This window comes from Ictalurus punctatus, chromosome 13 (assembly GCF_001660625.3).
Source record: "Ictalurus punctatus breed USDA103 chromosome 13, Coco_2.0, whole genome shotgun sequence".
Taxonomy (NCBI): domain Eukaryota; kingdom Metazoa; phylum Chordata; class Actinopteri; order Siluriformes; family Ictaluridae; genus Ictalurus; species Ictalurus punctatus.
The window spans coordinates 2,443,134-2,469,989 of NC_030428.2; the positions used below are offsets into that span (position 1 = coordinate 2,443,134).

Here is a 26,856-nt window from a genome sequence, read left to right on the forward strand (position 1 = left end):
GAAAGGTACCAAAGCTTGCAGAAAACGACATTAAAACCGAAGTATATGTGATACAACTGGGCTAACATCCAGAGACACATTGCACAAGTCACAGAAGACGGTAAAGGCAAATGCACAGAGGAGACCGCCCCAACGAGAAGCGCTTATGAATATATTGTAAATCAAGTTTAGAACGCTTACAAATAGGTTGAAGCTTCTGTTTGCCTCACTATGCTTAAGAGTTGTTCACTGAAGCCCATTCTAGGCTTAAACTACAACACTGTCTTGATTCTATGGCACTGTCCATGGATGGTTGCCGAGGGAACCGACTACACTGCCTCGTTGTGTTGCCGAAATGCCTGAGCAGGGTCCCTGACGGAAGCCTATACATTCTGAAACAAAGTGCATGGATCAAATACGATCAGACAGTGGTCCATGCTGAAGCAAGGCTTTTTACGTAGTTGTGGCCGAGTGGTTAAGGCGATGGACTTGAAATCCATTGGGGTTTCCCCGCGCAGGTCCGAATCCTGCCAACTACGTCTGAGATTTGGTTTGTGATTCCAGTGCTGGGGTAGCAAGAGTGAGGACAAACCTGTCTGGATTCTTCCCTGAAACACCATGTGCCTTAAATGCTATTAAAAGTTTACAGTTGTTGCATACCTGCTGTTGTACTGAGAATTTACCAATTGAACCAATGGACGCTTTTCATTCTGAGGGACCCAAGAGTCTGGTGTTGTTCCTTTAAACATTCAGGAGCAGCCCAGATGATGGTTCGCATCCAACCCACATCCAAATCCAAAGGGACAAAATCGCTGACGATCGTTAAGCAGTTCATGTGAATAAAGAAATAAAGAAAGAAAAAAACTGTACACAGAATAAATTACACCAAATACACTGGGAACAGTTTAACTAAATCTTTATGAAGTGAAACAATATTACGGTTTCAACATTTCCTATTATTGCTGTCACTGAAAGGTACCAAAGCTTGCAGAAAATGACATTAAAACCGAAGTATATGTGATACAACTGGGGTAACATCCAGAGACACATTGCACCAGTCACAGAAGACGGTAAAGGCAAATGCACAGAGGAGACCGCTCCAACGAGAAGCGCTTATGAATATATTGTAAATCAAGTGCTCCTATTTGAAGAAGTCTAATTGTGCTTTCTTTTGAAAGTATTGGATGTTGTCCGAACTGTTTAACGTTTAATCAATTGAAAAAATAAACGAATAAATAAATAAATGAATAAACAAAAAAATATCAATCAATCAATCAATAAATAAATAATAAAATGAAAAAAAAGGAAGTATCTTTAGTTGCTTCAATCACCCAAAAGCACCCCAACAAATAGCACTTACCATTCAGGAAGGTCAGAGCCATTGATAGAATAACGACCGTGACAATAAGACAGATGGGTGGTCTGCTTCTTTGCATCTTCTCCTGCCGCATTCACCACAACAAATATAATCACTACATTCCCGCTATCCTAGAAGTTGTCCACTGAGAATTTACCAGTTGACCACCATTTCATTCTGAGGGGCCTGAGTCAAGTGTTGTTCCTTTGAATGCTCAGAGTCTGATCATAACTTGAGATGATTCACAGTCCAACCCACAGAATCCAATGTGACAATAGAAGTGATGATGGCAGATCACTCCATGTGAATGAACCAAGTGATTCACACATTGACAGGAAGTTATCACTCTAGATTGAGAGTAGGTACACAGCCAAATGATGCTTTCACTGATGTATTCAAAGGTATTGCTCTAAGAGATTTCAGCGTATGTTTCACTAAATATCTGTGCAAGAATTTTAAGAAATATTTATGAAGAGAAAGACTCAAGTTAGAATCTCAACAACGATGAATGTGATTATAGTTTCACACATCCGTGGTGTCCAAATTCACTGAAAGTTGCCCCAACTTGTAAGCAACAAGCAACTACCCCAACAAGTAGCACTTACCAAATGATTCAGACAGGTCAGAGCCATTGTTAGGGTATCAGTTGTAACAATAATGCTGAGTGACCTCTTCCCTATCAACCGTAAGAATTATCAATAAGAGTAAACAATCATTGCATACCTGCTATTGTACAAAGTCTTCAGTCAGATATTACCGCTTGCCCACTATTGAATTGTGAGATGCCAGACTCGGCGTTGTTCATTTCAGTGTCTGGTTTGCTGTGGCTGTTACCCAAGCTTGTATGACAAGCTATGGAGCTGTTAAAAATCCAGGTATGTCACCTTAAAAAGTGTTGTCCTCTCCTGGAAACATTTGGGTCAAAATACTGCATGGGTTCCCTTTAAATCACTGCCCGTAGATATTCGACCAGTTAGACAAGTGTATATACGACTCATATGGTCAACATAATGTGCATCGTGCATGGTCCACGACGCACAGCTTCAGTGTGTCAGGATGGCCGAGCGGTCTAAGGCGCTGCGTTAAGGTCGCAGTCTCCTCTGGAGGCGTGGGTCCAAATCCCACTTCTGACAACCTGACCAGTGGCTGCACCCTCGGTTGAGGGTCTGAAAGACTGTTTGTAACGTAGTTCCTCTTTGCATGGAATTCATTTTGAAGTAAGTCACTTGAAATGTATAGTTTAGAACGCTTACAAACAGGTTTAAGCTTCTGTTTGCCACACTATGCTTAAGAGTTGTTCACTGAAGCCCATTCTAGTCCTAAACTATAACACTGTCTTGATTCTATGGCACGCTCCGTGGCTGGTTGCCGAGGGAACCAACTACACTGCCTCGTTGTGTTGCCGAAATACCTGAGCAGGGTCCCTAACGGAAGCCTATACATTCTGAAACAAAGTGCATGGATCAAATACGATCAGACAGTGGTCCATGCTGAAGCAAGGCTTTTTACGTAGTTGTGGCTGAGTGGTTAAGGCGATGGACTTGAAATCCATTGGGGTTTCCCCGCGCAGGTCCGAATCCTGCCAACTAAGTCTGAGATTTGGTTTGTGATTCCAGTGCTGGGGTAGCAAGAGTGAGGACAAACCTGTCTGGATTCTTCCCTGAAACACCATGTACCTTAAATGCTATTAAAAGTTTACAGTTGTTGCATACCTGCTGTTGTACTGGGAATTTACTGAATGAATGCTTTTCATTCTGAGGGACCCAAGAGTCTGGTGTTGTTCCTTTAAACATTCAGGAGCTGCCCAGATGATGGTTCGCATCCAACCCACATCCAAATCCAAAGGGACAAAATCGCTGACGATCGTTAAGCAGTTCATGTGAATAAAGAAATAAAGAAAGAAAAAAACTGTACACAGAATAAATTACACCAAATACACTGGGAACAGTTTAACTAAATCTTTATGAAGTGAAACAATATTACGGTTTCAACATTTCCTATTATTGCTGTCACTGAAAGGTACCAAAGCTTGCAGAAAACGACATTAAAACCGAAGTATATGTGATACAACTGGGCTAACATCCAGAGACACATTGCACAAGTCACAGAAGACGGTAAAGGCAAATGCACAGAGGAGACCGCCCCAACGAGAAGCGCTTATGAATATATTGTAAATCAAGTTTAGAACGCTTACAAATAGGTTGAAGCTTCTGTTTGCCTCACTATGCTTAAGAGTTGTTCACTGAAGCCCATTCTAGGCTTAAACTACAACACTGTCTTGATTCTATGGCACTGTCCATGGATGGTTGCCGAGGGAACCGACTACACTGCCTCGTTGTGTTGCCGGAAATGCCTGAGCAGGGTCCCTGACGGAAGCCTATACATTCTGAAACAAAGTGCATGGATCAAATACGATCAGACAGCGGTCCATGCTGAAGCACGGCCTTTTTACATTTGTGGCCGAGTGGTTAAGGCGATGGACTTGAAATCCATTGGGGTTTTTCCGCGCAGGTTCGAATCCTGCCAACTACGTCTGCGATTTGGTTTGTGATTCCAGTGCTGGGGTAGACAGAGTGACAACAAGCCTGACTGTATTCTTCACTGAAACAACATGTACCTTAAATGCTATTAAAAGTTTACAGTTGTTGCATACCTGCTGTTGTACTGGGAATTTGCCAATTGAATGGATGCTTTTCATTCTGAGGGACCCAAGAATCTGGTGTTGTTCCTTTAAACATTCAGGAGCTGCCCAGATGATGGTTCGCATCCAACCCACATCCAAATCCAAAGGGACAAAAGCGCTGACGATCGTTAAGCAGTTCATGTGAATAAAGAAATAAAGAAAGAAAAAAACTGTACACAGAATAAATTACACCAAATACACTGGGAACAGTTTAACTAAATCTTTATGAAGTGAAACAATATTACGGTTTCAACATTTCCTATTATTGCTGTCACTGAAAGGTACCAAAGCTTGCAGAAAACGACATTAAAACCGAATTATATGTGATACAACTGGGGTAACATCCAGAGACACATTGCACCAGTCACAGAAGACGGTAAAGGCAAATGCACAGAGGAGACCGCCCCAACGAGAAGCGCTTATGAATATATTGTAAATCAAGTGCTCCTATTTGAAGAAGTCTAATTGTGCTTTCTTTTGAAAGTATTGGATGTTGTCCGAACTGTTTAACGTTTAATCAATTGAAAAAATAAACGAATAAATAAATAAATGAATAAACAAAAAAATATCAATCAATCAATAAATAAATAAATAATAAAATGAAAAAAAAGGAAGTATCTTTAGTTGCTTCAATCACCCAAAAGCACCCCAACAAATAGCACTTACCATTCAGGAAGGTCAGAGCCATTGATAGAATAACGACCGTGACAATAAGACAGATGGGTGGTCTGCTTCTTTGCATCTTCTCCTGCCGCATTCACCACAACAAATATAATCACTACATTCCCGCTATCCTAGAAGTTGTCCACTGAGAATTTACCAGTTGACCACCATTTCATTCTGAGGGGCCTGAGTCAAGTGTTGTTCCTTTGAATGCTCAGAGTCTGATCATAACTTGAGATGATTCACAGTCCAACCCACAGAATCCAATGTGACAATAGAAGTGATGATGGCAGATCACTCCATGTGAATGAACCAGGTGATTCACACATTGACAGGCAGTTATCACTCTAGATTGAGAGTAGGTACACAGCCAAATGATGCTTTCACTGATGTATTCAAAGGTATTGCTCTAAGAGATTTCAGCGTATGTTTCACTAAATATCTGTGCAAGAATTTTAAGAAATATTTATGAAGAGAAAGACTCAAGTTAGAATCTCAACAACGATGAATGTGATTATAGTTTCACACATCCGTGGTGTCCAAATTCACTGAAAGTTGCCCCAACTTGTAAGCAACAAGCAACTACCCCAACAAGTAGCACTTACCAAATGATTCAGACAGGTCAGAGCCATTGTTAGGGTATCAGTTGTAACAATAATGCTGAGTGACCTCTTCCCTATCAACCGTAAGAATTATCAATAAGAGTAAACAATCATTGCATACCTGCTATTGTACAAAGTCTTCAGTCAGATATTACCGCTTGCCCACTATTGAATTGTGAGATGCCAGACTCGGGCGTTGTTCATCTCAGTGTCTGGTTTGCTGTGGCTGTTACCCAAGCTTGTATGACAAGCTATGGAGCCGTTAAAAATCCAGGTATGTCACCTTAAAAAGTGTTGTCCTCTCCTGGAAACATTTGGGTCAAAATACTGCATGGGTTCCCTTTAAATCACTGCCCGTAGATATTCGACCAGTCAGACAAGTGTTTATACGACTAGCACACGACTCAACATAATGTGCATCGTGCACGGTCCACGACGCGCAGCTTCAACGTGTCAGGATGGCCGAGCGGTCTCCCCTGGAGGCGTGGGTTTAAATCCCGCTCCTGACATTTAGAGCCTTTGCTGCACTCTGTTGAGGGGTTGTTTGGCTGTTCCTCTTTCAAGAAATCCCTTGAAATGTCCCTGCATAGTTTAGGGTTCAAGTTTGAACTCCTCCTTGTAGCCCATTCTGGGGTTCAAACTTGAGCTTCTTCTCCAGATCAGGATGGCAGAGCAGTCCAAGGTGCTGCGTTCAGGTAGCAGTCTGGAGGCGTGGACTCAAATCCCACTTCTGACAATCAGCCCAGTTGCTGCACCCTCGGTCGAGGGTCTGAAAGACTGTTTGTAATGTAGTTTCTCTTTGCATGGAATTCATTTTGAAGTAAGTCACTTGAAATGTATAGTTTAGAACGCTTACAAACAGGTTTAAGCTTCTGTTTGCCACACTATGCTTAAGAGTTGTTCACTGAAGCCCATTCTAGTCCTAAACTATAACACTGTCTTGATTCTATGGCACGCTCCGTGGCTGGTTGCCGAGGGAACCAACTACACTGCCTCGTTGTGTTGCCGAAATACCTGAGCAGGGTCCCTAACGGAAGCCTATACATTCTGAAACAAAGTGCATGGATCAAATACGATCAGACAGTGGTCCATGCTGAAGCAAGGCTTTTTACGTAGTTGTGGCCGAGTGGTTAAGGCGATGGACTTGAAATTCATTAGGGTTTCCCCGCGCAGGTCCGAATCCTGCCAACTATGTCTGAGATTTGGTTTGTGATTCCAGTGCTGGGGTAGCAAGAGTGAGGACAAACCTGTCTGGATTCTTCCCTGAAACACCATGTACCTTAAATGCTATTAAAAGTTTACAGTTGTTGCATACCTGCTGTTGTACTGGGAATTTACCAATTGAATGAATGCTTTTCATTCTGAGGGACCCAAGAGTCTGGTGTTGTTCCTTTAAACATTCAGGAGCTGCCCAGATGATGGTTCGCATCCAACCCACATCCAAATCCAAAGGGACAAAATCGCTGACGATCGTTAAGCAGTTCATGTGAATAAAGAAATAAAGAAAGAAAAAAACTGTACACAGAATAAATTACACCAAATACACTGGGAACAGTTTAACTAAATCTTTATGAAGTGAAACAATATTACGGTTTCAACATTTCCTATTATTGCTGTCACTGAAAGGTACCAAAGCTTGCAGAAAATGACATTAAAACCGAAGTATATGTGATACAACTGGGGTAACATCCAGAGACACATTGCACCAGTCACAGAAGACGGTAAAGGCAAATGCACAGAGGAGACCGCCCCAACGAGAAGCGCTTATGAATATATTGTAAATCAAGTGCTCCTATTTGAAGAAGTCTAATTGTGCTTTCTTTTGAAAGTATTGGATGTTGTCCGAACTGTTTAACGTTTAATCAATTGAAAAAATAAACGAATAAATAAATAAATGAATAAACAAAAAAATATCAATCAATCAATAAATAAATAAATAATAAAATGAAAAAAAAGGAAGTATCTTTAGTTGCTTCAATCACCCAAAAGCACCCCAACAAATAGCACTTACCATTCAGGAAGGTCAGAGCCATTGATAGAATAACGACCGTGACAATAAGACAGATGGGTGGTCTGCTTCTTTGCATCTTCTCCTGCCGCATTCACCACAACAAATATAATCACTACATTCCCGCTATCCTAGAAGTTGTCCACTGAGAATTTACCAGTTGACCACCATTTCATTCTGAGGGGCCTGAGTCAAGTGTTGTTCCTTTGAATGCTCAGAGTCTGATCATAACTTGAGATGATTCACAGTCCAACCCACAGAATCCAATGTGACAATAGAAGTGATGATGGCAGATCACTCCATGTGAATGAACCAGGTGATTCACACATTGACAGGCAGTTATCACTCTAGATTGAGAGTAGGTACACAGCCAAATGATGCTTTCACTGATGTATTCAAAGGTATTGCTCTAAGAGATTTCAGCGTATGTTTCACTAAATATCTGTGCAAGAATTTTAAGAAATATTTATGAAGAGAAAGACTCAAGTTAGAATCTCAACAACGATGAATGTGATTATAGTTTCACACATCCGTGGTGTCCAAATTCACTGAAAGTTGCCCCAACTTGTAAGCAACAAGCAACTACCCCAACAAGTAGCACTTACCAAATGATTCAGACAGGTCAGAGCCATTGTTAGGGTATCAGTTGTAACAATAATGCTGAGTGACCTCTTCCCTATCAACCGTAAGAATTATCAATAAGAGTAAACAATCATTGCATACCTGCTATTGTACAAAGTCTTCAGTCAGATATTACCGCTTGCCCACTATTGAATTGTGAGATGCCAGACTCGGGCGTTGTTCATCTCAGTGTCTGGTTTGCTGTGGCTGTTACCCAAGCTTGTATGACAAGCTATGGAGCCGTTAAAAATCCAGGTATGTCACCTTAAAAAGTGTTGTCCTCTCCTGGAAACATTTGGGTCAAAATACTGCATGGGTTCCCTTTAAATCACTGCCCGTAGATATTCGACCAGTCAGACAAGTGTTTATACGACTAGCACACGACTCAACATAATGTGCATCGTGCACGGTCCACGACGCGCAGCTTCAACGTGTCAGGATGGCCGAGCGGTCTCCCCTGGAGGCGTGGGTTTAAATCCCGCTCCTGACATTTAGAGCCTTTGCTGCACTCTGTTGAGGGGTTGTTTGGCTGTTCCTCTTTCAAGAAATCCCTTGAAATGTCCCTGCATAGTTTAGGGTTCAAGTTTGAACTCCTCCTTGTAGCCCATTCTGGGGTTCAAACTTGAGCTTCTTCTCCAGATCAGGATGGCAGAGCAGTCCAAGGTGCTGCGTTCAGGTAGCAGTCTGGAGGCGTGGACTCAAATCCCACTTCTGACAATCAGCCCAGTTGCTGCACCCTCGGTCGAGGGTCTGAAAGACTGTTTGTAACGTAGTTCCTCTTTGCATGGAATTCATTTTGAAGTAAGTCACTTGAAATGTATAGTTTAGAACGCTTACAAACAGGTTTAAGCTTCTGTTTGCCACACTATGCTTAAGAGTTGTTCACTGAAGCCCATTCTAGTCCTAAACTATAACACTGTCTTGATTCTATGGCACGCTCCGTGGCTGGTTGCCGAGGGAACCAACTACACTGCCTCGTTGTGTTGCCGAAATACCTGAGCAGGGTCCCTAACGGAAGCCTATACATTCTGAAACAAAGTGCATGGATCAAATACGATCAGACAGTGGTCCATGCTGAAGCAAGGCTTTTTACGTAGTTGTGGCCGAGTGGTTAAGGCGATGGACTTGAAATCCATTGGGGTTTCCCCGCGCAGGTCCGAATCCTGCCAACTACGTCTGAGATTTGGTTTGTGATTCCAGTGCTGGGGTAGCAAGAGTGAGGACAAACCTGTCTGGATTCTTCCCTGAAACACCATGTACCTTAAATGCTATTAAAAGTTTACAGTTGTTGCATACCTGCTGTTGTACTGGGAATTTACCAATTGAATGAATGCTTTTCATTCTGAGGGACCCAAGAGTCTGGTGTTGTTCCTTTAAACATTCAGGAGCTGCCCAGATGATGGTTCGCATCCAACCCACATCCAAATCCAAAGGGACAAAAGCGCTGACGATCGTTAAGCAGTTCATGTGAATAAAGAAATAAAAAAAGAAAAAAACTGTACACAGAATAAATTACACCAAATACACTGGGAACAGTTTAACTAAATCTTTATGAAGTGAAACAATATTACGGTTTCAACATTTCCTATTATTGCTGTCACTGAAAGGTACCAAAGCTTGCAGAAAACGACATTAAAACCGAAGTATATGTGATACAACTGGGCTAACATCCAGAGACACATTGCACAAGTCACAGAAGACGGTAAAGGCAAATGCACAGAGGAGACCGCCCCAACGAGAAGCGCTTATGAATATATTGTAAATCAAGTTTAGAACGCTTACAAATAGGTTGAAGCTTCTGTTTGCCTCACTATGCTTAAGAGTTGTTCACTGAAGCCCATTCTAGGCTTAAACTACAACACTGTCTTGATTCTATGGCACTGTCCATGGATGGTTGCCGAGGGAACCGACTACACTGCCTCGTTGTGTTGCCGAAATGCCTGAGCAGGGTCCCTGACGGAAGCCTATACATTCTGAAACAAAGTGCATGGATCAAATACGATCAGACAGTGGTCCATGCTGAAGCAAGGCTTTTTACGTAGTTGTGGCCGAGTGGTTAAGGCGATGGACTTGAAATCCATTTGGGTTTCCCCGCGCAGGTCCGAATCCTGCCAACTACGTCTCAGATTTGGTTTGTGATTCCAGTGCTGGGGTAGCAAGAGTGAGGACAAACCTGTCTGGATTCTTCCCTGAAACACCATGTACCTTAAATGCTATTAAAAGTTTACAGTTGTTGCATACCTGCTGTTGTACTGGGAATATACCAATTGAATGAATGAATGAATGCTTTCCATTCTGAGGGACCCAAGAGTCTGGTGTTGTTCCTTTAAACATTCAGGAGCTGCCCAGATGATGGTTCGCAACCAACCCACATCCAAATCCAAAGGGACAAAATCGCTGACGATCGTTAAGCAGTTCATGTGAATAAAGAAAAAAACTGTACACAGAATAAATTACACCAAATACACTGGGAACAGTTTAACTAAATCTTTATGAAGTGAAACAATATTACGGTTTCAACATTTCCTATTATTGCTGTCACTGAAAGGTACCAAAGCTTGCAGAAAACGACATTAAAACCGAAGTATATGTGATACAACTGGGCTAACATCCAGAGACACATTGCACAAGTCACAGAAGACGGTAAAGGCAAATGCACAGAGGAGACCGCGCCAACGAGAAGCGCTTATGAATATATTGTAAATCAAGTTTAGAACGCTTACAAATAGGTTGAAGCTTCTGTTTGCCTCACTATGCTTAAGAGTTGTTCACTGAAGCCCATTCTAGGCTTAAACTACAACACTGTCTTGATTCTATGGCACTGTCCATGGATGGTTGCCGAGGGAACCGACTACACTGCCTCGTTGTGTTGCCGAAATGCCTGAGCAGGGTCCCTGACGGAAGCCTATACATTCTGAAACAAAGTGCATGGATCAAATACGATCAGACAGTGGTCCATGCTGAAGCAAGGCTTTTTACGTAGTTGTGGCCGAGTGGTTAAGGCGATGGACTTGAAATCCATTTGGGTTTCCCCGCGCAGGTCCAAATCCTGCCAACTACGTCTCAGATTTGGTTTGTGATTCCAGTGCTGGGGTAGCAAGAGTGAGGACAAACCTGTCTGGATTCTTCCCTGAAACACCATGTACCTTAAATGCTATTAAAAGTTTACAGTTGTTGCATACCTGCTGTTGTACTGGGAATATACCAATTGAATGAATGAATGAATGCTTTCCATTCTGAGGGACCCAAGAGTCTGGTGTTGTTCCTTTAAACATTCAGGAGCTGCCCAGATGATGGTTCGCAACCAACCCACATCCAAATCCAAAGGGACAAAATCGCTGACGATCGTTAAGCAGTTCATGTGAATAAAGAAATAAAGAAAGAAAAAAACTGTACACAGAATAAATTACACCAAATACACTGGGAACAGTTTAACTAAATCTTTATGAAGTGAAACAATATTACGGTTTCAACATTTCCTATTATTGCTCTCACTGAAAGGTACCAAAGCTTGCAGAAAACGACATTAAAACCGAAGTATATGTGATACAACTGGGCTAACATCCAGAGACACATTGCACAAGTCACAGAAGACGGTAAAGGCAAATGCACAGAGGAGACCGCCCCAACGAGAAGCGCTTATGAATATATTGTAAATCAAGTTTAGAACGCTTACAAATAGGTTGAAGCTTCTGTTTGCCTCACTATGCTTAAGAGTTGTTCACTGAAGCCCATTCTAGGCTTAAACTACAACACTGTCTTGATTCTATGGCACTGTCCATGGATGGTTGCCGAGGGAACCGACTACACTGCCTCGTTGTGTTGCCGAAATGCCTGAGCAGGGTCCCTGACGGAAGCCTATACATTCTGAAACAAAGTGCATGGATCAAATACGATCAGACAGTGGTCCATGCTGAAGCAAGGCTTTTTACGTAGTTGTGGCCGAGTGGTTAAGGCGATGGACTTGAAATCCATTGGGGTTTCCCCGCGCAGGTCCGAATCCTGCCAACTACGTATGAGATTTGGTTTGTGATTCCAGTGCTGGGGTAGCAAGAGTGAGGACAAACCTGTCTGGATTCTTCCGTGAAACACCATGTACCTTAAATGCTATTAAAAGTTTACAGTTGTTGCATACCTGCTGTTGTACTGAGAATTTACCAATTGAACCAATGGATGCTTTTCATTCTGAGGGACCCAAGAGTCTGGTGTTGTTCCTTTAAACATTCAGGAGCTGCCCAGATGATGGTTCGCATCCAACCCACATCCAAATCCAAAGGGACAAAAGCGCTGACGATCGTTAAGCAGTTCATGTGAATAAAGAAATAAAGAAAGAAAAAAACTGTACACAGAATAAATTACACCAAATACACTGGGAACAGTTTAACTAAATCTTTATGAAGTGAAACAATATTACGGTTTCAACATTTCCTATTATTGCTGTCACTGAAAGGTACCAAAGCTTGCAGAAAACGACATTAAAACCGAAGTATATGTGATACAACTGGGCTAACATCCAGAGACACATTGCACAAGTCACAGAAGACGGTAAAGGCAAATGCACAGAGGAGACCGCCCCAACGAGAAGCGCTTATGAATATATTGTAAATCAAGTTTAGAACGCTTACAAATAGGTTGAAGCTTCTGTTTGCCTCACTATGCTTAAGAGTTGTTCACTGAAGCCCATTCAAGGCTTAAACTACAACACTGTCTTGATTCTATGGCACTGTCCATGGATGATTGCCGAGGGAACCGACTACACTGCCTCGTTGTGTTGCCGAAATGCCTGAGCAGGGTCCCTGACGGAAGCCTATACATTCTGAAACAAAGTGCATGGATCAAATACGATCAGACAGTGGTCCATGCTGAAGCAAGGCTTTTTACGTAGTTGTGGCCGAGTGGTTAAGGCGATGGACTTGAAATCCATTTGGGTTTCCCCGCGCAGGTCCGAATCCTGCCAACTACGTCTCAGATTTGGTTTGTGATTCCAGTGCTGGGGTAGCAAGAGTGAGGACAAACCTGTCTGGATTCTTCCCTGAAACACCATGTACCTTAAATCCTATTAAAAGTTTACAGTTGTTGCATACCTGCTGTTGTACTGGGAAATTACCAAATGAATGAATGCTTTTCATTCTGAGGGACCCAAGAGTCTGGTGTTGTTCCTTTAAACATTCAGGAGCTGCCCAGATGATGGTTCGCATCCAACCCACATCCAAATCCAAAGGGACAAAATCGCTGACGATCGTTAAGCAGTTCATGTGAATAAAGAAATAAAGAAAGAAAAAAACTGTACACAGAATAAATTACACCAAATACACTGGGAACAGTTTAACTAAATCTTTATGAAGTGAAACAATATTACGGTTTCAACATTTCCTATTATTGCTGTCACTGAAAGGTACCAAAGCTTGCAGAAAATGACATTAAAACCGAAGTATATGTGATACAACTGGGGTAACATCCAGAGACACATTGCACCAGTCACAGAAGACGGTAAAGGCAAATGCACAGAGGAGACCGCCCCAACGAGAAGCGCTTATGAATATATTGTAAATCAAGTGCTCCTATTTGAAGAAGTCTAATTGTGCTTTCTTTTGAAAGTATTGGATGTTGTCCGAACTGTTTAACGTTTAATCAATTGAAAAAATAAACGAATAAATAAATAAATGAATAAACAAAAAAATATCAATCAATCAATCAATAAATAAATAATAAAATGAAAAAAAAAGGAAGTATCTTTAGTTGCTTCAATCACCCAAAAGCACCCCAACAAATAGCACTTACCATTCAGGAAGGTCAGAGCCATTGATAGAATAACGACCGTGACAATAAGACAGATGGGTGGTCTGCTTCTTTGCATCTTCTCCTGCCGCATTCACCACAACAAATATAATCACTACATTCCCGCTATCCTAGAAGTTGTCCACTGAGAATTTACCAGTTGACCACCATTTCATTCTGAGGGGCCTGAGTCAAGTGTTGTTCCTTTGAATGCTCAGAGTCTGATCATAACTTGAGATGATTCACAGTCCAACCCACAGAATCCAATGTGACAATAGAAGTGATGATGGCAGATCACTCCATGTGAATGAACCAGGTGATTCACACATTGACAGGCAGTTATCACTCTAGATTGAGAGTAGGTACACAGCCAAATGATGCTTTCACTGATGTATTCAAAGGTATTGCTCTAAGAGATTTCAGCGTATGTTTCACTAAATATCTGTGCAAGAATTTTAAGAAATATTTATGAAGAGAAAGACTCAAGTTAGAATCTCAACAACGATGAATGTGATTATAGTTTCACACATCCGTGGTGTCCAAATTCACTGAAAGTTGCCCCAACTTGTAAGCAACAAGCAACTACCCCAACAAGTAGCACTTACCAAATGATTCAGACAGGTCAGAGCCATTGTTAGGGTATCAGTTGTAACAATAATGCTGAGTGACCTCTTCCCTATCAACCGTAAGAATTATCAATAAGAGTAAACAATCATTGCATACCTGCTATTGTACAAAGTCTTCAGTCAGATATTACCGCTTGCCCACTATTGAATTGTGAGATGCCAGACTCGGGCGTTGTTCATCTCAGTGTCTGGATTGCTGTGGCTGTTACCCAAGCTTGTATGACAAGCTATGGAGCCGTTAAAAATCCAGGTATGTCACCTTAAAAAGTGTTGTCCTCTCCTGGAAACATTTGGGTCAAAATACTGCATGGGTTCCCTTTAAATCACTGCCGTAGATATTCGACCAGTTAGACAAGTGTATATACGACTCATATGGTCAACATAATGTGCATCGTGCATGGTCCACGACGCACAGCGTCAGTGTGTCAGGATGGCCGAGCGGTCTAAGGCGCTGCGTTAAGGTCGCAGTCTCCTCTGGAGGCGTGGGTTCAAATCCCACTTCTGACAACCTGACCAGTTGCTGCACCCTCGGTCGAGGGTCTGAAAGACTGTTTGTAACGTAGTTCCTCTTTGCATGGAATTCATTTTGAAGTAAGTCACTTGAAATGTATAGTTTAGAACGCTTACAAACAGGTTTAAGCTTCTGTTTGCCACACTATGCTTAAGAGTTGTTCACTGAAGCCCATTCTAGTCCTAAACTATAACACTGTCTTGATTCTATGGCATGCTCCGTGGCTGGTTGCCGAGGGAACCAACTACACTGCCTCGTTGTGTTGCCGAAATACCTGAGCAGGGTCCCTAACGGAAGCCTATACATTCTGAAACAAAGTGCATGGATCAAATACGATCAGACAGTGGTCCATGCTGAAGCAAGGCTTTTTACGTAGTTGTGGCCGAATGGTTAAGGCGATGGACTTGAAATCCATTGGGGTTTCCCCGCGCAGGTCCGAATCCTGCCAACTACGTCTGAGATTTGGTTTGTGATTCCAGTGCTGGGGTAGCAAGAGTGAGGACAAAGCTGTCTGGATTCTTCCCTGAAACACCATGTACCTTAAATGCTATTAAAAGTTTACAGTTGTTGCATACCTGATGTTGTACTGAGAATTTACCAATTGAACCAATGGATGCTTTTCATTCTGAGGGACCCAAGAGTCTGGTGTTGTTCCTTTAAACATTCAGGAGCTGCCCAGATCAAACAATCATTGCATACCTGCTATTGTACAAAGTCTTCAGTCAGATATTACCGCTTGCCCACTATTGAATTGTGAGATGCCAGACTCGGGCGTTGTTCATTTCAGTGTCTGGTTTGCTGTGGCTGTTACCCAAGCTTGTATGACAAGCCGTTAAAAATCCAGCTATGTCACCTTAAAAAGTGTTGTCCTCTCCTGGAAACATTTGGGTCAAAATACTGCATGGGTTCCCTTTAAATCACTGCCCGTAGATATTCGACCAGTTAGACAAGTGTATATACGACTCATATGGTCAACATAATGTGCATCGTGCACGGTCCACGACGCGCAGCTTCAAAGTGTCAGGATGGCCGAGCGGTCTAAGGCGCTGCGTTCAGGTCGAGGCCTGGAGGCGTGGGTTCAAATCCCACTCCTGACATTTAGAGCCTTTGCTGCACTCTGTTGAGGGGTTATTTGGCTGTTCCTCTTTCAAGAAATCCCTTGAAATGTCCCTGCATAGTTTAGGGTGCCTGGGTTCAAGTTTGAACTCCTCCTTGTAGCCCATTCTGAGGTTCAAACTTGAGCTTCTTCTCCAGAGCAGAGCAGTCCAAGGTGCTGCGTTAAGGTCGCAGTCTCCTCTGGAGGAGTGGGTTCAAATCCCACTTCTGACAACCTGACCAGTTGCTGCACCCTCGGTCGAGTGTCTGAAAGACTGTTTGTAACGTAGTTCCTCTTTGCATGGAATTCATTTTGAAGTAAGTCACTTGAAATGTTTAGTTTAGAACGCTTACAAACAGGTTTAAGCTTCTGTTTGCCACACTATGCTTAAGAGTTGTTCACTGAAGCCCATTCTAGTCCTAAACTATAACACTGTCTTGATTCTATGGCACGCTCCGTGGCCGGTTGCCGAGGGAACCAACTACACTGCCTCGTTGTGTTGCCGAAATACCTGAGCAGGGTCCCTAACGGAAGCCTATACATTCTGAAACAAAGTGCATGGATCAAATACGATCAGACAGTGGTCCTTGCTGAAGCAAGGCTTTTTACGTAGTTGTGGCCGAGTGGTTAAGGCGATGGACTTGAAATCCATTGGGGTTTCCCCGCGCAGTTCCGAATCCTGCCAACTACGTCTGAGATTTGGTTTGTGATTCCAGTGCTGGGGTAGACAGAGTGACAACAAGCCTGACTGTATTCTTCACTGAAACACCATGTACCTTAAATGCTATTAAAAGTTTACAGTTGTTGCATACCTGCTGTTGTACTGGGAATTTGCCAATTGAACCAATGGATGCTTTTCATTCTGAGGGACCCAAGAGTCTGGTGTTGTTCCTTTAAACATTCAGGAGCTGCCCAGATGATGGTTCGCATCCAACCCACATCCAAATCCAAAGGGACAAAATCGCTGACGATCGTTAAGCAGTTCATGTGAATAAAGAAATAAAGAAAGAAAAAAACTGTACACAGAATAAATTACACCAAATACACTGGGAACAGTTTAACTAAATCTTTATGAAGTGAAACAATATTACGGTTTCAACATTTCCTATTATTGCTGTCACTGAAAGGTACCAAAGCTTGCAGAAAACGACATTAAAACCGAAGTATATGTGATACAACTGGGCTAACATCCAGAGACACATTGCACAAGTCACAGAAGACGGTAAAGGCAAATGCACAGAGGAGACCGCCCCAACAAGAAGCGCTTATGAATATATTGTAAATCAAGTTTAGAACGCTTACAAATAGGTTGAAGCTTCTGTTTGCCTCACTATGCTTAAGAGTTGTTCACTGAAGCCCATTCTAGTCCTAAACTATAACACTGTCTTGATTCTATGGCACGCTCCGTGGCCGGTTGCCGAGGGAACCAACTACACTGCCTCGTTGTGTTGCCGAAATACCTGAGCAGGGTCCCTAACGGAAGCCTATACATTCTGAAACAAAGTGCATGGATCAAATACGATCAGACAGTGGTCCTTGCTGAAGCAAGGCTTTTTACGTAGTTGTGGCCGAGTGGTTAAGGCGATGGACTTGAAATCCATTGGGGTTTCCCCGCGCAGTTCCGAATCCTGCCAACTACGTCTGAGATTTGGTTTGTGATTCCAGTGCTGGGGTAGACAGAGTGACAACAAGCCTGACTGTATTCTTCACTGAAACACCATGTACCTTAAATGCTATTAAAAGTTTACAGTTGTTGCATACCTGCTGTTGTACTGGGAATTTGCCAATTGAACCAATGGATGCTTTTCATTCTGAGGGACCCAAGAGTCTGGTGTTGTTCCTTTAAACATTCAGGAGCTGCCCAGATGATGGTTCGCATCCAACCCACATCCAAATCCAAAGGGACAAAATCGCTGACGATCGTTAAGCAGTTCATGTGAATAAAGAAATAAAGAAAGAAAAAAACTGTACACAGAATAAATTACACCAAATACACTGGGAACAGTTTAACTAAATCTTTATGAAGTGAAACAATATTACGGTTTCAACATTTCCTATTATTGCTGTCACTGAAAGGTACCAAAGCTTGCAGAAAACGACATTAAAACCGAAGTATATGTGATACAACTGGGCTAACATCCAGAGACACATTGCACAAGTCACAGAAGACGGTAAAGGCAAATGCACAGAGGAGACCGCCCCAACGAGAAGCGCTTATGAATATATTGTAAATCAAGTTTAGAACGCTTACAAATAGGTTGAAGCTTCTGTTTGCCTCACTATGCTTAAGAGTTGTTCACTGAAGCCCATTCAAGGCTTAAACTACAACACTGTCTTGATTCTATGGCACTGTCCATGGATGATTGCCGAGGGAACCGACTACACTGCCTCGTTGTGTTGCCGAAATGCCTGAGCAGGGTCCCTGACGGAAGCCTATACATTCTGAAACAAAGTGCATGGATCAAATACGATCAGACAGTGGTCCATGCTGAAGCAAGGCTTTTTACGTAGTTGTGGCCGAGTGGTTAAGGCAATGGACTTGAAATCCAATCATTGCATACCTGCTATTGTACAAAGTCTTCAGTCAGATATTACCGCTTGCCCACTATTGAATTGTGAGATGCCAGACTCGGGCGTTGTTCATCTCAGTGTCTGGTTTGCTGTGGCTGTTACCCAAGCTTGTATGACAAGCTATGGAGCTGTTAAAAATCCAGGTATGTCACCTTAAAAAGTGTTGTCCTCTCCTGGAAACATTTGGGTCAAAATACTGCATGGGTTCCCTTTAAATCACTGCCCGTAGATATTCGACCAGTCAGACAAGTGTTTATATGACTAGCACACGACTCAACATAATGTGCATCGTGCACGGTCCACGACGCGCAGCTTCAACGTGTCAGGATGGCCGAGCGGTCTCCCCTGGAGGCGTGGGTTTAAATCCCGTTCCTGACATTTAGAGCCTTTGCTGCACTCTGTTGAGGGGTTGTTTGGCTGTTCCTCTTTCAAGAAATCCCTTGAAATGTCCCTGCATAGTTTAGGGTTCAAGTTTGAACTCCTCCTTGTAGCCCATTCTGGGGTTCAAACTTGAGCTTCTTCTCCAGATCAGGATGGCAGAGCAGTCCAAGGTGCTGCGTTCAGGTAGCAGTCTGGAGGCGTGGACTCAAATCCCACTTCTGACAATCAGCCCAGTTGCTGCACCCTCGGTCGAGGGTCTGAAAGACTGTTTGTAACGTAGTTCCTCTTTGCATGGAATTCATTTTGAAGTAAGTCACTTGAAATGTATAGTTTAGAACGCTTACAAACAGGTTTAAGCTTCTGTTTGCCACACTATGCTTAAGAGTTGTTCACTGAAGCCCATTCTAGTCCTAAACTATAACACTGTCTTGATTCTATGGCACGCTCCGTGGCCGGTTGCCGAGGGAACCAACTACACTGCCTCGTTGTGTTGCCGAAATACCTGAGCAGGGTCCCTAACGGAAGCCTATACATTCTGAAACAAAGTGCATGGATCAAATACGATCAGACAGTGGTCCTTGCTGAAGCAAGGCTTTTTACGTAGTTGTGGCCGAGTGGTTAAGGCGATGGACTTGAAATCCATTGGGGTTTCCCCGCGCAGTTCCGAATCCTGCCAACTACGTCTGAGATTTGGTTTGTGATTCCAGTGCTGGGGTAGACAGAGTGACAACAAGCCTGACTGTATTCTTCACTGAAACACCATGTACCTTAAATGCTATTAAAAGTTTACAGTTGTTGCATACCTGCTGTTGTACTGGGAATTTGCCAATTGAACCAATGGATGCTTTTCATTCTGAGGGACCCAAGAGTCTGGTGTTGTTCCTTTAAACATTCAGGAGCTGCCCAGATGATGGTTCGCATCCAACCCACATCCAAATCCAAAGGGACAAAATCGCTGACGATCGTTAAGCAGTTCATGTGAATAAAGAAATAAAGAAAGAAAAAAACTGTACACAGAATAAATTACACCAAATACACTGGGAACAGTTTAACTAAATCTTTATGAAGTGAAACAATATTACGGTTTCAACATTTCCTATTATTGCTGTCACTGAAAGGTACCAAAGCTTGCAGAAAACGACATTAAAACCGAAGTATATGTGATACAACTGGGCTAACATCCAGAGACACATTGCACAAGTCACAGAAGACGGTAAAGGCAAATGCACAGAGGAGACCGCCCCAACGAGAAGCGCTTATGAATATATTGTAAATCAAGTTTAGAACGCTTACAAATAGGTTGAAGCTTCTGTTTGCCTCACTATGCTTAAGAGTTGTTCACTGAAGCCCATTCAAGGCTTAAACTACAACACTGTCTTGATTCTATGGCACTGTCCATGGATGATTGCCGAGGGAACCGACTACACTGCCTCGTTGTGTTGCCGAAATGCCTGAGCAGGGTCCCTGACGGAAGCCTATACATTCTGAAACAAAGTGCATGGATCAAATACGATCAGACAGTGGTCCATGCTGAAGCAAGGCTTTTTACGTAGTTGTGGCCGAGTGGTTAAGGCAATGGACTTGAAATCCAATCATTGCATACCTGCTATTGTACAAAGTCTTCAGTCAGATATTACCGCTTGCCCACTATTGAATTGTGAGATGCCAGACTCGGGCGTTGTTCATCTCAGTGTCTGGTTTGCTGTGGCTGTTACCCAAGCTTGTATGACAAGCTATGGAGCTGTTAAAAATCCAGGTATGTCACCTTAAAAAGTGTTGTCCTCTCCTGGAAACATTTGGGTCAAAATACTGCATGGGTTCCCTTTAAATCACTGCCCGTAGATATTCGACCAGTCAGACAAGTGTTTATATGACTAGCACACGACTCAACATAATGTGCATCGTGCACGGTCCACGACGCGCAGCTTCAACGTGTCAGGATGGCCGAGCGGTCTCCCCTGGAGGCGTGGGTTTAAATCCCGTTCCTGACATTTAGAGCCTTTGCTGCACTCTGTTGAGGGGTTGTTTGGCTGTTCCTCTTTCAAGAAATCCCTTGAAATGTCCCTGCATAGTTTAGGGTTCAAGTTTGAACTCCTCCTTGTAGCCCATTCTGGGGTTCAAACTTGAGCTTCTTCTCCAGATCAGGATGGCAGAGCAGTCCAAGGTGCTGCGTTCAGGTAGCAGTCTGGAGGCGTGGACTCAAATCCCACTTCTGACAATCAGCCCAGTTGCTGCACCCTCGGTCGAGGGTCTGAAAGACTGTTTGTAACGTAGTTCCTCTTTGCATGGAATTCATTTTGAAGTAAGTCACTTGAAATGTATAGTTTAGAACGCTTACAAACAGGTTTAAGCTTCTGTTTGCCACACTATGCTTAAGAGTTGTTCACTGAAGCCCATTCTAGTCCTAAACTATAACACTGTCTTGATTCTATGGCACGCTCCGTGGCTGGTTGCCGAGGGAACCAACTACACTGCCTCGTTGTGTTGCCGAAATACCTGAGCAGGGTCCCTAACGGAAGCCTATACATTCTGAAACAAAGTGCATGGATCAAATACGATCAGACAGTGGTCCATGCTGAAGCAAGGCTTTTTACGTAGTTGTGGCCGAGTGGTTAAGGCGATGGACTTGAAATCCATTGGGGTTTCCCCGCGCAGGTCCGAATCCTGCCAACTACGTCTGAGGTTTGGTTTGTGATTCCAGTGCTGGGGTAGCAAGAGTGAGGACAAACCTGTCTGGATTCTTCCCTGAAACACCATGTACCTTAAATGCTATTAAAAGTTTACAGTTGTTGCATACCTGCTGTTGTACTGGGAATTTACCAATTGAATGAATGCTTTTCATTCTGAGGGACCCAAGAGTCTGGTGTTGTTCCTTTAAACATTCAGGAGCTGCCCAGATGATGGTTCGCATCCAACCCACATCCAAATCCAAAGGGACAAAATCGCTGACGATCGTTAAGCAGTTCATGTGAATAAAGAAATAAAGAAAGAAAAAAACTGTACACAGAATAAATTACACCAAATACACTGGGAACAGTTTAACTAAATCTTTATGAAGTGAAACAATATTACGGTTTCAACATTTCCTATTATTGCTGTCACTGAAAGGTACCAAAGCTTGCAGAAAATGACATTAAAACCGAAGTATATGTGATACAACTGGGGTAACATCCAGAGACACATTGCACCAGTCACAGAAGACGGTAAAGGCAAATGCACAGAGGAGACCGCCCCAACGAGAAGCGCTTATGAATATATTGTAAATCAAGTGCTCCTATTTGAAGAAGTCTAATTGTGCTTTCTTTTGAAAGTATTGGATGTTGTCCGAACTGTTTAACGTTTAATCAATTGAAAAAATAAACGAATAAATAAATAAATGAATAAACAAAAAAATATCAATCAATCAATAAATAAATAAATAATAAAATGAAAAAAAAGGAAGTATCTTTAGTTGCTTCAATCACCCAAAAGCACCCCAACAAATAGCACTTACCATTCAGGAAGGTCAGAGCCATTGATAGAATAACGACCGTGACAATAAGACAGATGGGTGGTCTGCTTCTTTGCATCTTCTCCTGCCGCATTCACCACAACAAATATAATCACTACATTCCCGCTATCCTAGAAGTTGTCCACTGAGAATTTACCAGTTGACCACCATTTCATTCTGAGGGGCCTGAGTCAAGTGTTGTTCCTTTGAATGCTCAGAGTCTGATCATAACTTGAGATGATTCACAGTCCAACCCACAGAATCCAATGTGACAATAGAAGTGATGATGGCAGATCACTCCATGTGAATGAACCAGGTGATTCACACATTGACAGGCAGTTATCACTCTAGATTGAGAGTAGGTACACAGCCAAATGATGCTTTCACTGATGTATTCAAAGGTATTGCTCTAAGAGATTTCAGCGTATGTTTCACTAAATATCTGTGCAAGAATTTTAAGAAATATTTATGAAGAGAAAGACTCAAGTTAGAATCTCAACAACGATGAATGTGATTATAGTTTCACACATCCGTGGTGTCCAAATTCACTGAAAGTTGCCCCAACTTGTAAGCAACAAGCAACTACCCCAACAAGTAGCACTTACCAAATGATTCAGACAGGTCAGAGCCATTGTTAGGGTATCAGTTGTAACAATAATGCTGAGTGACCTCTTCCCTATCAACCGTAAGAATTATCAATAAGAGTAAACAATCATTGCATACCTGCTATTGTACAAAGTCTTCAGTCAGATATTACCGCTTGCCCACTATTGAATTGTGAGATGCCAGACTCGGGCGTTGTTCATCTCAGTGTCTGGTTTGCTGTGGCTGTTACCCAAGCTTGTATGACAAGCTATGGAGCCGTTAAAAATCCAGGTATGTCACCTTAAAAAGTGTTGTCCTCTCCTGGAAACATTTGGGTCAAAATACTGCATGGGTTCCCTTTAAATCACTGCCCGTAGATATTCGACCAGTCAGACAAGTGTTTATACGACTAGCACACGACTCAACATAATGTGCATCGTGCACGGTCCACGACGCGCAGCTTCAACGTGTCAGGATGGCCGAGCGGTCTCCCCTGGAGGCGTGGGTTTAAATCCCGCTCCTGACATTTAGAGCCTTTGCTGCACTCTGTTGAGGGGTTGTTTGGCTGTTCCTCTTTCAAGAAATCCCTTGAAATGTCCCTGCATAGTTTAGGGTTCAAGTTTGAACTCCTCCTTGTAGCCCATTCTGGGGTTCAAACTTGAGCTTCTTCTCCAGATCAGGATGGCAGAGCAGTCCAAGGTGCTGCGTTCAGGTAGCAGTCTGGAGGCGTGGACTCAAATCCCACTTCTGACAATCAGCCCAGTTGCTGCACCCTCGGTCGAGGGTCTGAAAGACTGTTTGTAATGTAGTTCCTCTTTGCATGGAATTCATTTTGAAGTAAGTCACTTGAAATGTATAGTTTAGAACGCTTACAAACAGGTTTAAGCTTCTGTTTGCCACACTATGCTTAAGAGTTGTTCACTGAAGCCCATTCTAGTCCTAAACTATAACACTGTCTTGATTCTATGGCACGCTCCGTGGCTGGTTGCCGAGGGAACCAACTACACTGCCTCGTTGTGTTGCCGAAATACCTGAGCAGGGTCCCTAACGGAAGCCTATACATTCTGAAACAAAGTGCATGGATCAAATACGATCAGACAGTGGTCCATGCTGAAGCAAGGCTTTTTACGTAGTTGTGGCCGAGTGGTTAAGGCGATGGACTTGAAATCCATTGGGGTTTCCCCGCGCAGGTCCGAATCCTGCCAACTACGTCTGAGATTTGGTTTGTGATTCCAGTGCTGGGGTAGCAAGAGTGAGGACAAACCTGTCTGGATTCTTCCCTGAAACACCATGTACCTTAAATGCTATTAAAAGTTTACAGTTGTTGCATACCTGCTGTTGTACTGGGAATTTACCAATTGAATGAATGCTTTTCATTCTGAGGGACCCAAGAGTCTGGTGTTGTTCCTTTAAACATTCAGGAGCTGCCCAGATGATGGTTCGCATCCAACCCACATCCAAATCCAAAGGGACAAAATCGCTGACGATCGTTAAGCAGTTCATGTGAATAAAGAAATAAAGAAAGAAAAAAACTGTACACAGAATAAATTACACCAAATACACTGGGAACAGTTTAACTAAATCTTTATGAAGTGAAACAATATTACGGTTTCAACATTTCCTATTATTGCTGTCACTGAAAGGTACCAAAGCTTGCAGAAAATGACATTAAAACCGAAGTATATGTGATACAACTGGGGTAACATCCAGAGACACATTGCACCAGTCACAGAAGACGGTAAAGGCAAATGCACAGAGGAGACCGCCCCAACGAGAAGCGCTTATGAATATATTGTAAATCAAGTGCTCCTATTTGAAGAAGTCTAATTGTGCTTTCTTTTGAAAGTATTGGATGTTGTCCGAACTGTTTAACGTTTAATCAATTGAAAAAATAAACGAATAAATAAATAAATGAATAAACAAAAAAATATCAATCAATCAATAAATAAATAAATAATAAAATGAAAAAAAAAGGAAGTATCTTTAGTTGCTTCAATCACCCAAAAGCACCCCAACAAATAGCACTTACCATTCAGGAAGGTCAGAGCCATTGATAGAATAACGACCGTGACAATAAGACAGATGGGTGGTCTGCTTCTTTGCATCTTCTCCTGCCGCATTCACCACAACAAATATAATCACTACATTCCCGCTATCCTAGAAGTTGTCCACTGAGAATTTACCAGTTGACCACCATTTCATTCTGAGGGGCCTGAGTCAAGTGTTGTTCCTTTGAATGCTCAGAGTCTGATCATAACTTGAGATGATTCACAGTCCAACCCACAGAATCCAATGTGACAATAGAAGTGATGATGGCAGATCACTCCATGTGAATGAACCAGGTGATTCACACATTGACAGGCAGTTATCACTCTAGATTGAGAGTAGGTACACAGCCAAATGATGCTTTCACTGATGTATTCAAAGGTATTGCTCTAAGAGATTTCAGCGTATGTTTCACTAAATATCTGTGCAAGAATTTTAAGAAATATTTATGAAGAGAAAGACTCAAGTTAGAATCTCAACAACGATGAATGTGATTATAGTTTCACACATCCGTGGTGTCCAAATTCACTGAAAGTTGCCCCAACTTGTAAGCAACAAGCAACTACCCCAACAAGTAGCACTTACCAAATGATTCAGACAGGTCAGAGCCATTGTTAGGGTATCAGTTGTAACAATAATGCTGAGTGACCTCTTCCCTATCAACCGTAAGAATTATCAATAAGAGTAAACAATCATTGCATACCTGCTATTGTACAAAGTCTTCAGTCAGATATTACCGCTTGCCCACTATTGAATTGTGAGATGCCAGACTCGGGCGTTGTTCATCTCAGTGTCTGGTTTGCTGTGGCTGTTACCCAAGCTTGTATGACAAGCTATGGAGCCGTTAAAAATCCAGGTATGTCACCTTAAAAAGTGTTGTCCTCTCCTGGAAACATTTGGGTCAAAATACTGCATGGGTTCCCTTTAAATCACTGCCCGTAGATATTCGACCAGTCAGACAAGTGTTTATACGACTAGCACACGACTCAACATAATGTGCATCGTGCACGGTCCACGACGCGCAGCTTCAACGTGTCAGGATGGCCGAGCGGTCTCCCCTGGAGGCGTGGGTTTAAATCCCGCTCCTGACATTTAGAGCCTTTGCTGCACTCTGTTGAGGGGTTGTTTGGCTGTTCCTCTTTCAAGAAATCCCTTGAAATGTCCCTGCATAGTTTAGGGTTCAAGTTTGAACTCCTCCTTGTAGCCCATTCTGGGGTTCAAACTTGAGCTTCTTCTCCAGATCAGGATGGCAGAGCAGTCCAAGGTGCTGCGTTCAGGTAGCAGTCTGGAGGCGTGGACTCAAATCCCACTTCTGACAATCAGCCCAGTTGCTGCACCCTCGGTCGAGGGTCTGAAAGACTGTTTGTAACGTAGTTCCTCTTTGCATGGAATTCATTTTGAAGTAAGTCACTTGAAATGTATAGTTTAGAACGCTTACAAACAGGTTTAAGCTTCTGTTTGCCACACTATGCTTAAGAGTTGTTCACTGAAGCCCATTCTAGTCCTAAACTATAACACTGTCTTGATTCTATGGCACGCTCCGTGGCCGGTTGCCGAGGGAACCAACTACACTGCCTCGTTGTGTTGCCGAAATACCTGAGCAGGGTCCCTAACGGAAGCCTATACATTCTGAAACAAAGTGCATGGATCAAATACGATCAGACAGTGGTCCATGCTGAAGCAAGGCTTTTTACGTAGTTGTGGCCGAGTGGTTAAGGCGATGGACTTGAAATCCATTGGGGTTTCCCCGCGCAGGTCCGAATCCTGCCAACTACGTCTGAGATTTGGTTTGTGATTCCAGTGCTGGGGTAGCAAGAGTGAGGACAAACCTGTCTGGATTCTTCCCTGAAACACCATGT

General features: G+C 42.7%; 10 non-coding genes across 10 annotated transcripts; all 10 read left to right on the top strand.

Annotated features, from left to right (window-relative positions):
• The first annotated feature begins 436 nt into the window (after positions 1-436).
• Positions 437-518, top strand: trnas-uga (transfer RNA serine (anticodon UGA)). The gene has a single exon. It is a non-coding gene; the product is annotated as a tRNA-Ser (tRNA).
• A 1,868-nt stretch (positions 519-2,386) lies between these two features.
• Positions 2,387-2,469, top strand: trnal-aag (transfer RNA leucine (anticodon AAG)). The gene has a single exon. It is a non-coding gene; the product is annotated as a tRNA-Leu (tRNA).
• Positions 2,470-9,006: 6,537 nt separating this feature from the next.
• Positions 9,007-9,088, top strand: trnas-uga (transfer RNA serine (anticodon UGA)). Its single transcript has one exon. It is a non-coding gene; the product is annotated as a tRNA-Ser (tRNA).
• Positions 9,089-11,845: 2,757 nt separating this feature from the next.
• Positions 11,846-11,927, top strand: trnas-uga (transfer RNA serine (anticodon UGA)). Its single transcript has one exon. It is a non-coding gene; the product is annotated as a tRNA-Ser (tRNA).
• Positions 11,928-14,741: 2,814 nt separating this feature from the next.
• trnal-aag (transfer RNA leucine (anticodon AAG)) lies at positions 14,742-14,824 on the top strand. Its single transcript has one exon. It is a non-coding gene; the product is annotated as a tRNA-Leu (tRNA).
• Positions 14,825-15,200: 376 nt separating this feature from the next.
• Positions 15,201-15,282, top strand: trnas-uga (transfer RNA serine (anticodon UGA)). Its single transcript has one exon. It is a non-coding gene; the product is annotated as a tRNA-Ser (tRNA).
• Positions 15,283-15,847: 565 nt separating this feature from the next.
• trnal-cag (transfer RNA leucine (anticodon CAG)) lies at positions 15,848-15,925 on the top strand. The gene has a single exon. It is a non-coding gene; the product is annotated as a tRNA-Leu (tRNA).
• A 5,545-nt stretch (positions 15,926-21,470) lies between these two features.
• Positions 21,471-21,552, top strand: trnas-uga (transfer RNA serine (anticodon UGA)). The gene has a single exon. It is a non-coding gene; the product is annotated as a tRNA-Ser (tRNA).
• Positions 21,553-24,080: 2,528 nt separating this feature from the next.
• trnas-uga (transfer RNA serine (anticodon UGA)) lies at positions 24,081-24,162 on the top strand. The gene has a single exon. It is a non-coding gene; the product is annotated as a tRNA-Ser (tRNA).
• Positions 24,163-26,691: 2,529 nt separating this feature from the next.
• On the top strand, positions 26,692-26,773 carry trnas-uga (transfer RNA serine (anticodon UGA)). The gene has a single exon. It is a non-coding gene; the product is annotated as a tRNA-Ser (tRNA).
• The last annotated feature ends 83 nt before the right edge of the window (positions 26,774-26,856 follow it).